Genomic DNA, 15,304 nt, shown 5'->3' with positions numbered 1-15,304 from the left:
AAATAAACCAAGTCCATGCACATAATTTTTATTTGCATTCAAAACATATGTGTACATATTCATTTCTTGTTTTGTCGAGATGGTATTTTGACAATAATGATGGCAACGCTGAGTAGAGGGTCACTGCGTAGCTAGACGGCCCGACACCTAAATATACGACCTGTGCTAAGCAGATATACAACTATCATACACATAAGAAATATAACTTCATAAAACACAAACAAATTGGGTCTTTAAGTGTTTGTTGAGGTGAAAACCGACCAAAGAAAACAACGTAAACATCGCTGCCGTCTGGCAACGTTGTTTTCCTGCCATTTTTTGGAGCCGCGATGGTGGCGGACGGCAATTCAACGCACAGCTTTGTAACGCTCTAACATGTGATTGGTACCGTCTATGAAAAAGAAACTGAATACAGATATGGCGAAGACATTTCCCAATAAGTAGACGGAGTATTGTTGATGTAAGCGGTGTTGTTTTTTCGTAATGATTTTGTAAGTCGGGTCGCATGCAAGACGTACGTCGGGCCGCGCGCAAAGTGCGTAGTAGCCTATTTCCCGCCAAAACATGAGCTGGGATGCGCTAGATATAGCCCTTCTCACATGACGTTAGAAGTGCACGCAGTCAAAATTTTCCGGTCAAAAGAAAGCTAGAATATAGCAGACTTCAAGCCTTATTTACATTTCCCTAACTTCATCACCAACTTCCGAAGAGAGCAAAATTACCAAAGCGTACTAAGTTAGGCACACTATCTGGCGTAGCACTAAATCAGAAGGTACTTTCGTGTAAACGTCTCACAGCGTTTGCCGCTTGTAACTCGGAGCGTGAAGGGCCCATGAGCAATATGAATACATTTCTTGTCCATGTATGTTCTTTAGATGAATGTGTTCAAAATTCATTCATTAAAACATGACCATTCTCTGACAACCAGCAATGGAGCGCCGTGAGTTCGAGCGCGTAAAAAAACGTCCTATGTTTGGGCGACTCCCGTTAGTTATGTTTTTCAAGTGTTGGATTGAAAATTTGAACTTAAATTATCCAATACTGTACTTTCTTCTACCAGAACTTTTCTACCATGCTGCGTTCCATAATCTCATTCATGTGCAAAGCTCAATATCACACCGCTGTCTGCAAAACAAGATTTCCCTCCTGACAATTTGCAGCTAAAATTAGTTCTTCCCCCTCTGCAGTCTTGGCTCTGATCCCTGTTCCGTAATCCCTCCCTGAACATATCCCAGCTCCAATCTCTGCCAATAACCTGCTCTCGCTGTAAGGGGAGAGATTTGGCTTGTCAGACGAAGATATTGGAGATGTACGTGAAAATGAAAAATTCCATTATCCACTTGTGAGTTGTTAATCATGGCAGGGATCTGGGATATCGGAGGATAGAGAAGAGATAATGGCTTAGGGGATGACAGCTCTGTATCGGCATCTGTGTTGGCCAACACATAACATTATACTATAACTACCTTTCAGTGCTAGCGTAACACCCCAACTTCAGTCATATGTTGGAGACAAGAGGATTGTAGCATTGAGTTATGTCTTAACTCTACATTTCTAACTCCATTTAATGATAAGGGTAAAGCCATTTATTTTCTTGCTTCTCAGCCATTTCAAAGTCAATAAGACAAGATGAAAATTCATCCTCAGAAGGAAAGTTAACTCTGACTAACATATAAAGTATACTCACTCTGTCATACTGTGTGAACCAAGGTGGAGACTTTCCTTGATACTCTAAAAGCATTATTCTTTTTTTTACATCTTAGAGGTTCTCTGTAATTTTATGGAAGAACAAATCTTAAAACAACAGATTCCTGAAAAGATTCTACAAGGGGTGCTTAAGAAATTTGTAAGGATTCTATGAAGAATGCACAAAGCACTATGTGAAAATGTATAAATCGTAAGAAAAATACACAACGCTCTATGCGAAACATACAAATATTCTGACAAAAAGATGCTGTACTTTGTTCCAGTTATTCCCAGATGCATAGCTGCAAGCCTGCATGGAGATATGTCTGTATCTCTCCTAAGGACAAGCACTTTGAAGTGATCCATATGTGACCGATAAAAGCAACCCAAGTACCCTTTCCATCCATCATAGACCACACCTCTGATCCTGTAGAGATTCTCAACTTCCTTTGCCTTTCAGATAAGATGTAGAGTGTTCGATTTGCATAGTGTGCTGTCAGGTCAGTAGTAGTAAATGACTATAATACTACCAATGGCAAGCTATTTCATAAAAGATATGAACATCCAAATACTAGTAGATAGAAGTAAAGAATAGGAATATATGAATTCAGACCCACATAAACTGCTTGTGTCATGTTGTTTCCATCAACATTTGACACCACATTCAAATTCATCTAACATACATTTAGCATTTTCAAATGCATTCAAATATAGTAGTGATGGAAATGACTTGTGTCCACCATGACAGACATAATTAAGCAGATTTTGTCAGTCAGAACTCACATATTTTGTATTGTAAATGCTCTCCATACAGAACATGAAATTCTTACACAACATTACAGACACCAATGCCTCTTCACAGTCTAGTGATGCTGCATTCTAACCTTCCTGGCAAAATCAATACACGTAATGGGTACTTTAGGCAGACTCACCTTGCCAGTGCCCACGCTTACACCACAATCATCCTTCAGTAACAACACTTCCAGGCAACATCAGTGTGTTGCAGAGTGCCAATGTAAAAAGGCAGAATGTACATGACAAAGTCTCATGCCATGACAGGATTGTACATCACCCAAAAATGCACCATAATGCCATATGTTATGGATGGTTTTGCTGCTGGGTAACCAACTTCTCACAGAGACAGAGACAGATTAGAATTCTTCTCACCTCATAGTAACATCAATTAATCCCAGACATCACATCTTCAAATTATGACTTCAGCCTGAGCTTTGTACAAGCCAAAAATCTCTGGTACCAAATAGCAAAGATTCAAATCAAGCAAATGTCTGTGCGGCACATCATAAGTGTGTTGGTGCATGTGGAAATACCTTTACACACCACATAACTTAGCCAATAGTTTCCATAGCCCAAGCCTCTTTCAATGCACCGACAACAAAGAGGAAAGTTTCCAATCTAGCAGCAAGCTTTGCGAAGCAGTCAAGTGTGATGGAGAATGTACAAAATGTGTGTACAGGCAGAAAAACCTCTGCACTGTAATTACATACCTTAGTCAATGATTTCACATATGATTATGATGGCCTACCTCCATAGCCTGGGACAAAAAAGACTATATGGTAACCCATCTGCTGCAATGTGTTGGAGAATATGGAAATTCATGTACCTTGTTTGCGCACTACATACCTTGGTCAATGGTTTCCACGATGGCTAAACTCTGAAGCAGTGCGGTCGTCATTGACTTGACAGGAAACCCATTACGGCTTGTCCAGACTTGGGAGAAACAAATCAAGACTAGTACCCATCCCCTGGATGCGGGATCCTCCGATGAATAATTTAAACCCCTACATGTTAGTTCAAAGTGATCGGGAACACTGAGCGATGGCAGCCCTGATTAGAGTTGCCACCGTGTGGTCCGGTGACATTGCCATTTCTCACAACTGGGAAGTACGATACTCTAAATGTAATTAGAGAGAAGCGAAAGGGTCCTTGACGCAGTGAATACACAATGTGACAATCGTGATGCAAATTTAATATGCTACCTCATGGTTTTGTTGTGGCCATCCTATCAGTGTTATCGTATGATGCTCAAAACATGATTAGGACGAGAAGTGTCAAATCATCAATTTTTAACAAAACATTTCTGACAAACACATGCAGCGAGATGTAGCGTTACCCCCACTGGGACTTGGCATTACTGTAATTGAATGACCCAAACCCTCAAAAATGAATTGCAAATTCTGACATCTCTAACCCTACATCTAACCTGGTAGCATCATTTTATGTCAGACAGAGAAGCAATGTCGTGCTGATCGAATGATTTCAAAGACAGCCGCTCCTTACAGAGTGCTTTCAAAAAGCATCTGCCTGCTTTGAAGTCTTGTACTACATGCCCAATACTGTCCCACTCTGTGGATGATCATAGGTTTTAGTGGGTTTGGGATTTCGTGCAGGAATAACCCCAGGTACAGACAATCTCGGAGAAGATTGGGGGAAATCTTTATGGACATACTCAATCTGACATTGCTGATCTGACATCAAAGGCAACTCGTATGAGATTCTGCTTGGGTAGGAGGGATATTGAAAATCACCGATGCTCTGACACCAGCACTACGGTATCATATGAACTCTATCACCCAAGACTTCACTGTAGCAGGACATTTGAATCAGCCTTTTAGCATATAGCAGAATCACTGTTAAACATCATTATTACAGAGAAAATGCCGATACTTGAGATGGTGTATGAATATTCCGATGGATATGGCTGTTAACAAATACATGTAGTACTAGTAATTTGAAATCACATTCACAGAATAAAGTTTGATACCACTTAATGCAAGTCAATTAGCAAAATGAAATAGCAAACCAACTCTGTAGTTCTTGTTTTCATGACCACAGTCTTTAATCATAATAAGAATTAAGATAGTGCAAATGCAACATCCCAAGGGCGCTTTTTCTGATGATTCCAGGCAGGTTCCTCCAGACTCAGACAATCTTGGAGAAGATTGGGGAAATCTTAATGGACAAAACTCAATCTGACATTACTGATCTCGTATCAAAGTATCTGGCACAGGATTCTGCTTTGGAGGGAGCGTTATTGAAAATCACTGATGCTCTAACACCAAATACAGAGAAATGGTTTTCTGCCTGAGAATAATTTGCATGTGAAAACTTGCATGTGAACAAGTTCTGAAATATGTCAGTAAATGCCTAATGAATTTTATCAAATCCTTGCAGTATGACGTCTACATGTACATCAAGTCTTTTTAGCATTCAGCAGAATTGCTGGGACATGTTATAGGAGAAAACACACAAGAAAAAGTACAATGTGGAAAATGAGGCCATAGACATTACACAATTCTTGACAAAAAATACATCTTCGTTTGATCATCATCAAAAACTGTTGTCTATCAAGTTTGTGGTTCTTGCTTTCCCTAGCAATGGGGAGAAAAACTCTGAAACAAATTTAGTTGTGGATCCATTAATTAGAAGACAGAGCACTCTACATTGAGATGGAACAAAATCTGCTTTGGTAGAGATTGCGAACCTGCTAAATTTACTTTTCCAATGATTCCATGCAAGTTTCTCATTCTGACAAGTACAAAGCACTCTCAGATGAGCACTCAGTCTTTTCCCCATAGCTACATGTAGTTCCAGGGTTGAAACATATTGTATATCAAAACTGCCTGTGTAACAACCCAGTTGTCTGACACTCTTGGGTTACAGGATGGCAGGAAGGGTCAGACCATGACAGAGGTCAGCCACTATAAGTGGCCCAGTGTGAAAGTAACCTCCTTGGACTGAACATTTGGCATGAGAGCCACTTCCAGACTCAAAGTAAACTGTATAATTTATGTCCCATTTGATGAGAGTCACATACAAATGTAAAGAAGAAAACTATTGAATAATCAATGAGCAGCAATACTCATCTTTCTTTTTTTCTTCAATATCTAATAGTATAATGTCCTCTCTAATAAAAATGGTCGGCTAAGGAAAATAAATTAGTTACTGAATTTCTAAATGTAAAGTCAATTTCCTTCAAGTTGATCTGATGCCAAACATTATTTGGCCCCAAGAAAGAAATCTTGACACAGAATATGATTTTCTCTCCCCTAAAGCACAAGTAAATATAAATAGTTTACAGTGTACAATACATGTATATATATATGATAACCATGGCAAATATGCAGTATTACTCTTACTTGAAGACATGTTATTAAGGTCCAAGGAGACAACTTTTCGGAAGGGCATTGACCATTCTGGGATCAAGGCCAGGAATAGATCGGTTGAGGCGACCTTGTAACATGATACAGCAGCACATCAATATAGATGATGGCTGTTGGTTTCCAAGTCTTTTAAAGTTGGCGGATATAGAAGTGCTGGTATCAAATTTTGTCTCGTCACAATCACCAAGCCAGTCATAAACTTGTCCTCGAAGTTGACCATGCAATATTGCAGCAGTGATTATTGATTCTTGAGTGTTATATAGCACTGCTGGAGGGTCGAAGATATCTCTGGATGGATATGTTCAATAGTTTTGATGCTGGAGCCTGGTATCCATTTACTTCCAGTTTGCCGATGCAGCTTGGTGATCTAAACTGTTTTCTTTTCTTTTTGTTAGTTTGTTTGTTTGTTTGCTTGCGGCTTGTAAAATGATTTTCTTTGTACAAGTACCAGGACCTCACTGAAAAGAAGTGATGAGACAATGTGTGAACCGCTCTGGCTTAATAATAAGATGTAGGTTAATAGGCACGGGAAATGGGTGCTATTGATGTTGGGCAAATGTATGGTATATTTCTGGAACAATAGTGACTAAAATTACTTCAATGTCAAAAGTCAATATGAAACTGAGGAATGGCATCCAACAAGAAATTTGTTTTTATGCCCAAACCAAAGACCCAGTCTTGAATGATATTTGTCTTGTCTGGGCTGTATCATAAACCAGTACAACATTCATATGCATGCAGCAGCACCTAGCTATATTACTTTAAAAAAAACTTTTTGCAATCTTGGAATATCTAACTGCTACCTAATGAACAGGCGACTTCTGTATTGAATGGTAATGAGTTCAATGTTATCTTCCAGATTTTATCCAATGGATGCAACCTATTCTTCTCCACACAAAAGTCATAGGATGTATGAAACTGGAAAGAAGTCCAGCAGAACTGTGGATTGTAGCCCCATATATGGCAGATGGGGACACTGACTCCCTATCCAATAAAAAAATCTATGCTACGCACAGATGGTTACTTGAGACCTTGGACTACGACTGACCCCAAAATCCAATCTGTGGTAGCAGCAAGTGGTCATATGCGTGGCACAGGGAAGCCATTTTAATGCGATTTACTATTTAGCCTGATATCCATCCTATTCTCGCTCTGGCATGCTCCCCTGGGCGCTCCCCTGTCAAATATAGTCTGGGTGAAGTAAAAATGACTGTGATATCTAGTTTTTCTGTTTCTTTTCTCGGATTTAAAAATAAGTGATGCAAGTAATTCCAAGTCAGTGAGTTAGATGCTACGTGCGTGTAGATATATTTCTTTGGCCTGGATAATAATCCCCTACAAAAGGTAGCAAAATGGTTGCTCCCTTTACGACCAAATAAGGTGTCAACAGGTGGACCCGACCTTTAGGTAACCAGTTAGCTCAGTGATCTGGTCTGAACTTTCTGGTCCAGTAACCATGGCAACCAGCAGCAGCCTGATTAGATGGCCAGAATAAAACCAAACCACAGGCATGATTAATGACCCGGTAGTGGAAAACCACCACACTAAGGCCATAACAAGTCATCTCCTTGGTCCTCGGATATTTTCACAAAGGTCACCTGTTAGAAAAAGGTACGTGTTTATCACATATAAGAAGTGGCTTCTCTAAGAAACAAAGTGGGTGACTTTTATTTGGTTTAAACTAAGATTGATTACATTGATTACTGATTGACATTTCAATATCATTTCATATTAACCAAGATAATCAATAATTTCTCTTTTCCATTCTGGTCAATACTGGAGCAATCAAAAATGTGTGCCTGCTTTTATCTAACCCACTAATGCCCAGAGTACCGATATCTGCGTAGCTCATAATTGCCATAACATTTAAAAAAGATCTCAATGAATCCTTTTTTTCCAAAACATTTCAACACATTCTGCATCAGAAGCTCCACTGCGTGTAGGTTTAAGACTTCACCAGTAGCTGAGCTGCTGTGCAACAATAAACAGTTGATCAATTTGCTGCCATCTTGCCCTCTGCCCCTCCTGCGCTCAGGTGTAACATTTCCCCCAGCAGTTGTTTATTGTGGCCGTCAGGAGGGGTTTATGTGATCTTCATCCTCATATCTCTCCGAGCCTGTCATCATCTGGTAACCTTGAATCAATTCTGGTATGGCTCAGATATATGGACTTATGATATTGAGCCCAAGGGAATATTCCCCTGGCTCTGATCCTAAGTACATGAAATTCGTCCTCAAGGAACTTACAAATATAAAAGTTAGTGCATACTGCTTGGTGTTTATCCATGCTGCTTTGCAGTCAAAAATGCAAAATGCAAACACACACACACACAGACAGACACACAGACACGTCAAAGGAATGACTTCAATCCCTTGGACTGCCATAAAAATACAAAACATTTGTCCATTCATAACATTTAAAGTAATAAACATATCTGGTTCACAACCAAACCACAAGCCAGCCATTACTGATGTAAGCAAAACTATTCCCTACTTGTGCCTACTATAGAAGAAGGTTAGCGGAAGTCATTATGTCAAACTTGCCCCACAATGTTGATAACAGGCCCATGCAGAGTTTCCCATGTTTAGTCTATGCTGGAAGCAAGTTTGTTGATAGACAGAATTAAAGTTGTCAATAATTCTCACACTTGCAAGCTTTCTGACCCAAGCTTATTTGACAAATGGCACTATATAACATGAAAATAGACAAAACAACCCAAGATAACATTGCAATAGATTTTTTCTGATGAAAGGCATTTTCTTATTAGTTATTTGTATGCTCTACCATGTAGAGTAGATAAGTCTTTAAAATTGTTCTTATGTAGCAGAAGGTGTCACATTTTACTTTTTATAGCATTGTTGCAAGGAATTAAGTTCAAGTCTTGTAAAGCAGCCAAAGTTTGTCCAGAAAACTTAGCTGTTAACTTTTTTAGAGAATTCCCAAGAGCTGGCACGTTCCTAACCTTTCCCTTCAAGCTCTCTAAGCCATAGCTATTACCAACCCATTATTCCCTTGGAAAATCAAAAACTTCCTACTAAATGGATTTCCTGAACTGTGGAAGAACCCTCTCACCTGTAAATCCTTGCACAAAGATTACATCCCTGCAAATGTACCTAACGGTCCTTCAGGTATTCATCAACAGTCCCTGAAGTCAAACTTCAGAAGTGATAACTTGTCAAAAATACAGCTGGTCCCAAGTTGATTATACAGGCCACCTCAATTCATTTCCATGGTTCTCAGAGATTTTAAAGCAAATTTTCAGCAAGAGAGCATAAAAAAAGAGGGATGGGAAAAACTTGAAACATCAACCACATTCCATACCAAACTGGGGGAACCAAAGTACAGACTTACAATTATTATCTCCTCAGACTGTTTTCACAGTGACCTTCAAGTTTAGCAAGAGAACCAACAAATCAAATTGGTGTGGCCTTCAATATTTTGCGAATTAGCTGCTGCAAGTGTTTTATGTACTACTCACCCTAGGCTGTAGTTTTATGCTCCCTGCATGTATCAAACCCTCAGGAGTCAGGACAAGGCAGACAATCAGCCTGTGTCAGCCTGGAAACATGGTGAACAGAGGGACCAATCAGCAACATACATAAATCCACAGATTCTATGGCTAAAACAAGTTATTAAGGGGACATCTCTAGCAGGTAACCTCCACAAAAACAGATGTACTTGTTTGGCAATTAAGATCATCTAATACTCTCAGATTGATGCATACATAATACAGAGAGAGAGAGAGAGAGAGAGAGAGAGAGAGAGAGAGAGAGAGAGAGAGAGATTACAGTGCTTGAAGCATATTGCACACTTGCATGGAAATTTGGCAACAGTGAACAGAAGATCCTTATCCAAACACTTTATTTTATGATTACTCAAGGAAAAGAGATTCTCACTGAGACAACTCAAACAATCTCATTTTGCTCAGTTGTGTTCCTCAGTCTGGTGTCTAATCAGTTTCCAATGGTATCAGTAACTTTTCACCCATGGGACTGGAAATGTCTACTACACCACCTGGAGGTCTGGGCTCCAACACTCTACAGGGGCTGCCAGAACATTTCTTACTTGTCGGTTGATAAACCCTTCCTTGACATTGACATTGTAAGACATGGAACTGCCGAAGAATCTGTTAAATCATTCACAACATGCCCTTGCGAAAAAACAATTTAGACAGTGCCCATTCAGCACCAAAAAAAAACAGCATCAAAACACTCCCGTTTTCCTGCTGTTGTAATCTGATATTCATCACCTCTAGCTACCCTCAATTCCCACCAATGGCTAGAAGGTAGTGATGCATGCACTCTCTCTTGCACGAAGCTGAAAAATTATTGACCAAAAATTTCATGTTAGAGAACTCCAATATGCGCATGGGGCTGCAGCTTATAGCTCATTTTTGTGCTTCAAACAAGATGAAAAGTGGATGCACTGAGTTGAGTAGATCTAGAGTAGAATTCATGGCTGGGTAGTACTGTATGGTTACCGTAGTATTCCAGTTTGGTCTGCTCTTCATTTGATAGAAAACTCTGTGGGTTATCTAATGTTCTGTAGTTGTATACCGCTCGGTTGTTTCCATGTTCTTGTCCTGTCCTACATTTGGTACAGTTATACATGAATTACCACTGAAATGTTCTACCAAGTAATTGGTGAAGAATAGTGATCTTTTCTGCCCAATGAGTTATGCTGCAGAAGAAGCGAACTTGTACAATGTACTTGTAGTAAGATTTACTTACCTCTGAGAAACTGGTCAGGAAACAGTGGGCAGCTCACAGCCTTGCCTGGTCTGTTACAGTTGAACATAAGGAACACATCATTCCTCAAGTCATCACGCCCAGGCCTGCTCTCTCAGAGAGAGGGGACTGTTCACTTCTTACCTGAGGGGAGGGTTGATGATGGCAACTTGAAATAAACTACTTGGTTCTCATAATCTGCATTCATCAATTATTGGCACCCAACTCCAAGACACGGAAAAGAAAAATGATTTCTGATGAAACATCTGACTGTTTAATTACATGCTTCAGCGGACATATGAAACACAAAGGTAAGATGAAATTGATTTTCTGTTGTACTGTTGAAGCGTTATACTTCAAGTCACAGCCCTCTGGTCCCTGATCAACCCCTGCCTTTGGTGTTACTGCCAAAAAACATTTGGTTGACATCAAGCAGGGTTCAATAACGTGGGTCCCCAGGGACATAACCAGGGGTACAGGCACTCCCTTCCTTAGACAATCAGAAGTATCCGTGACTTTCCCATTGGCCCTTGACTCTGACTGTGGCATTTCTTTCAGTCCCTGGGCCCATCTGGCCAGCAATTCTCCTCAGTTCACTGACATTTGCCAGAAAATCTATCGTTACACTCAAGTGAGGTTGAAATACACAGTAAATATCACGTCAATACTGTATAGGGTATGCAAAAATAGCAAATCTTGATAATCATTTTGCATAGCTTAATCATAGTCTTAGAATAAATTAGGATTTTCTGAAAAAGAAACTTATCCTCTCAGAACAAAATGAAATCATGATTGCATTACTCTACTCTAAAATGTGCCTACTTATGTTTTCAACAGTGGACATGTAATGTAAATCTTGAAATATTTGCAGAGTGTTGTTTTTTTCAATATAGATTTTCTATCAGTAATAGACTTTATTGCTCAGCATAAACACTGTGAGTGCCTCCTCGCCAACCCCCCCCCCCCCCCCCCCCACTGCAAAATTAATGAATTTACATACTACACTGTGGTCCATTCAATGCTATCCTCCCCCTCCCCATGTGAAGGAATGGACCTTCCTTGCCAGAATGTGGGACCACTCTGCTCCTGCCTCTGGTGGACCAGCCCAACAGGAAAGGGTAGGGACAGCTCCATCATCCATATCCTGTGGGGAATGACAAGAGCTAGTGATGAGACCCAGCTGTGCCACTTCAGTGCCACTGTAAATGCATTTTAAGTCTGTGTGGTTTTTATTTTGTGCAAAGGCGAAAATGAAGGGTTCGCTGTGGTTTTAAGTTCGAGGAAGCGCTTTAGTCACATACTCCTGCAGTATTGGACAAAAATGTTTGCAGTGGTTTTAAGTTCACAGTGAAATGGTTGCCGCGAACACCGCGAACATAAAACCATGAAACATTTCTGCATTTACAGTATCTCCAAGCAGACGATGGGAGGGAATATTCTAACATTTCCCTGTACTTTTGCTGGCAGGTTTCTGTGAAAATTTTTTCAACTACCCTGTCATGTCAATAAAAAATTTTAAATCATTTTTCCTCCTAAGAAATTAGGTCCTTTGTCAATCTATCGACTCTATATCTAGAAGTAGAACCAGACCTCTGTGTAGCATGATAATAATAATAATAATAATGATGACAATAATGATGATGATCATCGATCCAATCTGGGGAAAATAATTCATTTCTCAAAATGATAATCATAAGTCAGGTGGCAACTATAAAAGCCTCTATTACCTGGTATTCTTGATTTAACATGGTATTGGTATGGTATGCAGACACACACATAAGCACTGAATTTCAACAGAACCCCGACGTGTGCCTCTGTAGCACCGCTGGCTTGTTTCCAAACCTTTTCATATTTGATACAAGTACAGCGTGATCAAAGCATCATTGTGATTTTGGCAGTAGAAGCTGGGCTGCGTGCCTTTTGAATTTTCCTGTTAGGGGTAATTCGAAGGCATCTGCTCTTTAAAAAAAAACAAGAATTTCAACATCAAGCGCACTTGGCAGGCCTGGGCTTTTGGTCTTCTTACGACGGCTTGCGACATGAACAGATATTACAAGTCTTACAACAGCCAGGTGTTAGCAGGACTAATATTTTGTAGTTGATGCACCACTGTGCAAAGCTGTGATGCAGGGCCCATGGATTCTTGTTGTAAAAATGCCTTTATAGTTTAATCAAATTAGAGAGCATGGCTAGGAAACATGGCTACAAACATTCGGACAAATATAAAGCTGTTGTCAGTTAATTCAGAGAGAATACAAATTACCTATTGGATGCCGGATGGAAACGTCGTTGAAACCAAGGAGGTTTAATCAGCCTTGTTGAAAGAAATTGCGTCTTGCCCGTAAAAATTATGTCCTGACCATGTGGCTACGATTGTCTTCTCCAATTTCCCGCATGCGCGCAATGTGCGGGATTTCCGCTTTCAGCATTTTCTCACGCCTCCCGCGTCGTCTGGTTTCCCAGGAACCAGCATGATCGACAGATTCTGGCAATTAGCAGTTCAACCAATGATAGCATGGTAATTTCAGATCAGCCAATGATGACATGGCAATTGGCGGTTCAACCAATGAGAGAGTGGATGCATGTTCGTCAATTATTTGCATTCTTTAGTACTATTTTGCATTTTGACGGCGGCAATTAGCAGTTCAACCAATCGATGACATGGTAATTAACGGGTAGACCAATGAAAGAAGGGGTGCATGTCCATCAAATATATATTTGCATGTTGTGTTGTGTTTCGTTTTGTTTTGTTTTGTTTTGCATATCTATAGTTCTTTCTTCTTTGTTACTGCCCAGCATCGTCACCCATTTTGACGAAGGTTTGCGGGGCTATGGGATCGGGTAGTTCAGCGGGTAGTCTATTTATCAACAAGCAGATACATACCTGTGATTACAAGTAACGGACTCGGCTCTGTGTTTTTTTAGGCTTTACCCTCTTTGGTGGCTCGTGATTTTCTCGGGGAGAGAGCCTATGAGAACTACTCTCCAAGCAGAGGATGGGTTCCGGCAGGTTTTTGACGTGTTTTATGCGTTTTTGTCGGCCTTTCTACTTTTTCATCTTTTTTTGTATAGAGACAAAAAAAAAGATGAAAAAGTAGAAAGGCCGACAAAAACGCCTAAAACACGTCAAAAACCTGCCGGAACCCATCCTCTGCTTGGAGAGTAATGAGAACAAGCAGAAAGTTAGCGGAAATATACAAACTCACCAGCGTTGACAATAACCTGCAATTTTCACTCTGTCGCGAGAGGTCGCCACTGCACCAGTTACTGTGTGGCGATCGGCTCAACCAGATGTTTCTGGGCAACTCAATTGCCAAACATTTGACGGACATTTGTGACTACGTGACGCTGTCTGTAATTAAACACTATCTTAATGGCCGGATCAACAGTGAAATGTTGTGGATGTATCTGTTTGACCAGTAGCAAAAGAATAGCCTGGAATCCAAACCTATTATAGCTCCCGAGTCTCTCTCCGCAAATATTTGCGGAGAGAGACTCGGGACCTATAATGGGTTTGCGGAGAGAGACTCGGAGAGCAATAATAGGTTTGGATTCAAGGCTAGCAAAAGATGCTGTAGTCTTATATTCATTCATTCATACTTACTTATTCATTTATGGCTTTGGAATTTCTGGGCGATAGGGCAATGTCCCTTGATAAACTAATGTTAACGGTTAACGTTACATATAGAGAAATGCCCACTTCATTCGTTTGGAAGAGAATCTGTCAACCTATCTCTAACAGAACAAAGTCACTAGTGAGATTATCATGTTACAATTATTCCGCATGCTAGCCGCCATACACCGTGATCACCTTCATCCTAACATTTGAGTATGACGGGCATTACGCAACGTTCCTCGTTTGCGCCCACGAGCCCACGGGACCGGCGTCCCAACTGTAATTGCTCTCGCGAGACGTGGCGAGAGTTCGGACGTCCCGAGAGTTCGCATGTTCCAGTCGAACACTGCAAGGTTAGAAGGGGTACGGTGACTGGAAAGGAAGCTACGTTAACGGGGGGTGTCCATAGTCCGGTAAGGTCCATAGTCCGGTAAGGTTTTAAAAATCATTGTTGCGGAGATATGCATGGGTAGCTGCATATGATAAGTACACCTAGTTATGGACTAAACCTTCATGTAAATCACCACGAAGTTGGAGTATGTGTTAAAGTTGGTAAGCCCCAACGGATAAAGATTTCAAAAATTGCACAAGTTTGACGCCTTCCGTGCAGGTTGACGAGCGAACGCATCGAGAACATGCCCTTCGATACTCTTTAATTGTTCATCGTAGAAGACAACATGTAAAAAGATACCACCACATATAGTAAGGACATTCATTAGACTTCCTCTTAAAACAAACCTATATACCATCTTTGCCTTTAAAGTTGGATAATCGGAGTTAAAAGACGCCGCAGTGTTCATCCTGTCGCTCCACCATCTTTACCAATGACGTATGACGGCAGCCAAAAGAGGTACCTAACACAATTAAATTAGTCAACCCGCCGGTAGAGCGCCGGCCATTTCTAAAAATTGAACCCTACCGACTAAAAGAATCCCATAGATATTGCTACTGCCAATAACAAGGTTGAAAAGACCATCAAGGAAGCCGAAAGCGTAAAGGCATACGACCGCAGGCAACGTAAACAATGTCCCGCCATTTTGTTTGCCGGCGGCAGGTTGATCTCGCCGTGAGAGGGGAAATTTCTATCTCACCGT

General features: G+C 40.5%; 1 protein-coding gene across 9 annotated transcripts in view; it reads right to left on the bottom strand.

Annotated features, from left to right (window-relative positions):
* The window catches only part of LOC136436665 (teneurin-3-like), a 191,299-nt gene extending 180,574 nt beyond the window's left edge, over window positions 1-10,725 (bottom strand). For all 9 annotated transcript variants that reach the window (XM_066430836.1, XM_066430844.1, XM_066430843.1 and 6 more), the window contains exons 1-2: window positions 10,598-10,725; window positions 9,346-9,425 (exon numbers count right to left, since the gene is read on the bottom strand). The gene's annotated coding sequence lies outside the window, so the exon portion shown is untranslated. The remainder of the gene's footprint in view (window positions 1-9,345; window positions 9,426-10,597) is intronic.
* Between the last annotated feature and the right edge of the window lie 4,579 nt (window positions 10,726-15,304).

The sequence above is a fragment of the Branchiostoma lanceolatum genome, chromosome 6, assembly GCF_035083965.1.
Source record: "Branchiostoma lanceolatum isolate klBraLanc5 chromosome 6, klBraLanc5.hap2, whole genome shotgun sequence".
Lineage (NCBI taxonomy): Eukaryota > Metazoa > Chordata > Leptocardii > Amphioxiformes > Branchiostomatidae > Branchiostoma > Branchiostoma lanceolatum.
Note: the sequence above shows the minus strand (reverse complement) of the source record. Positions and strands in the feature narration are given on the sequence as shown.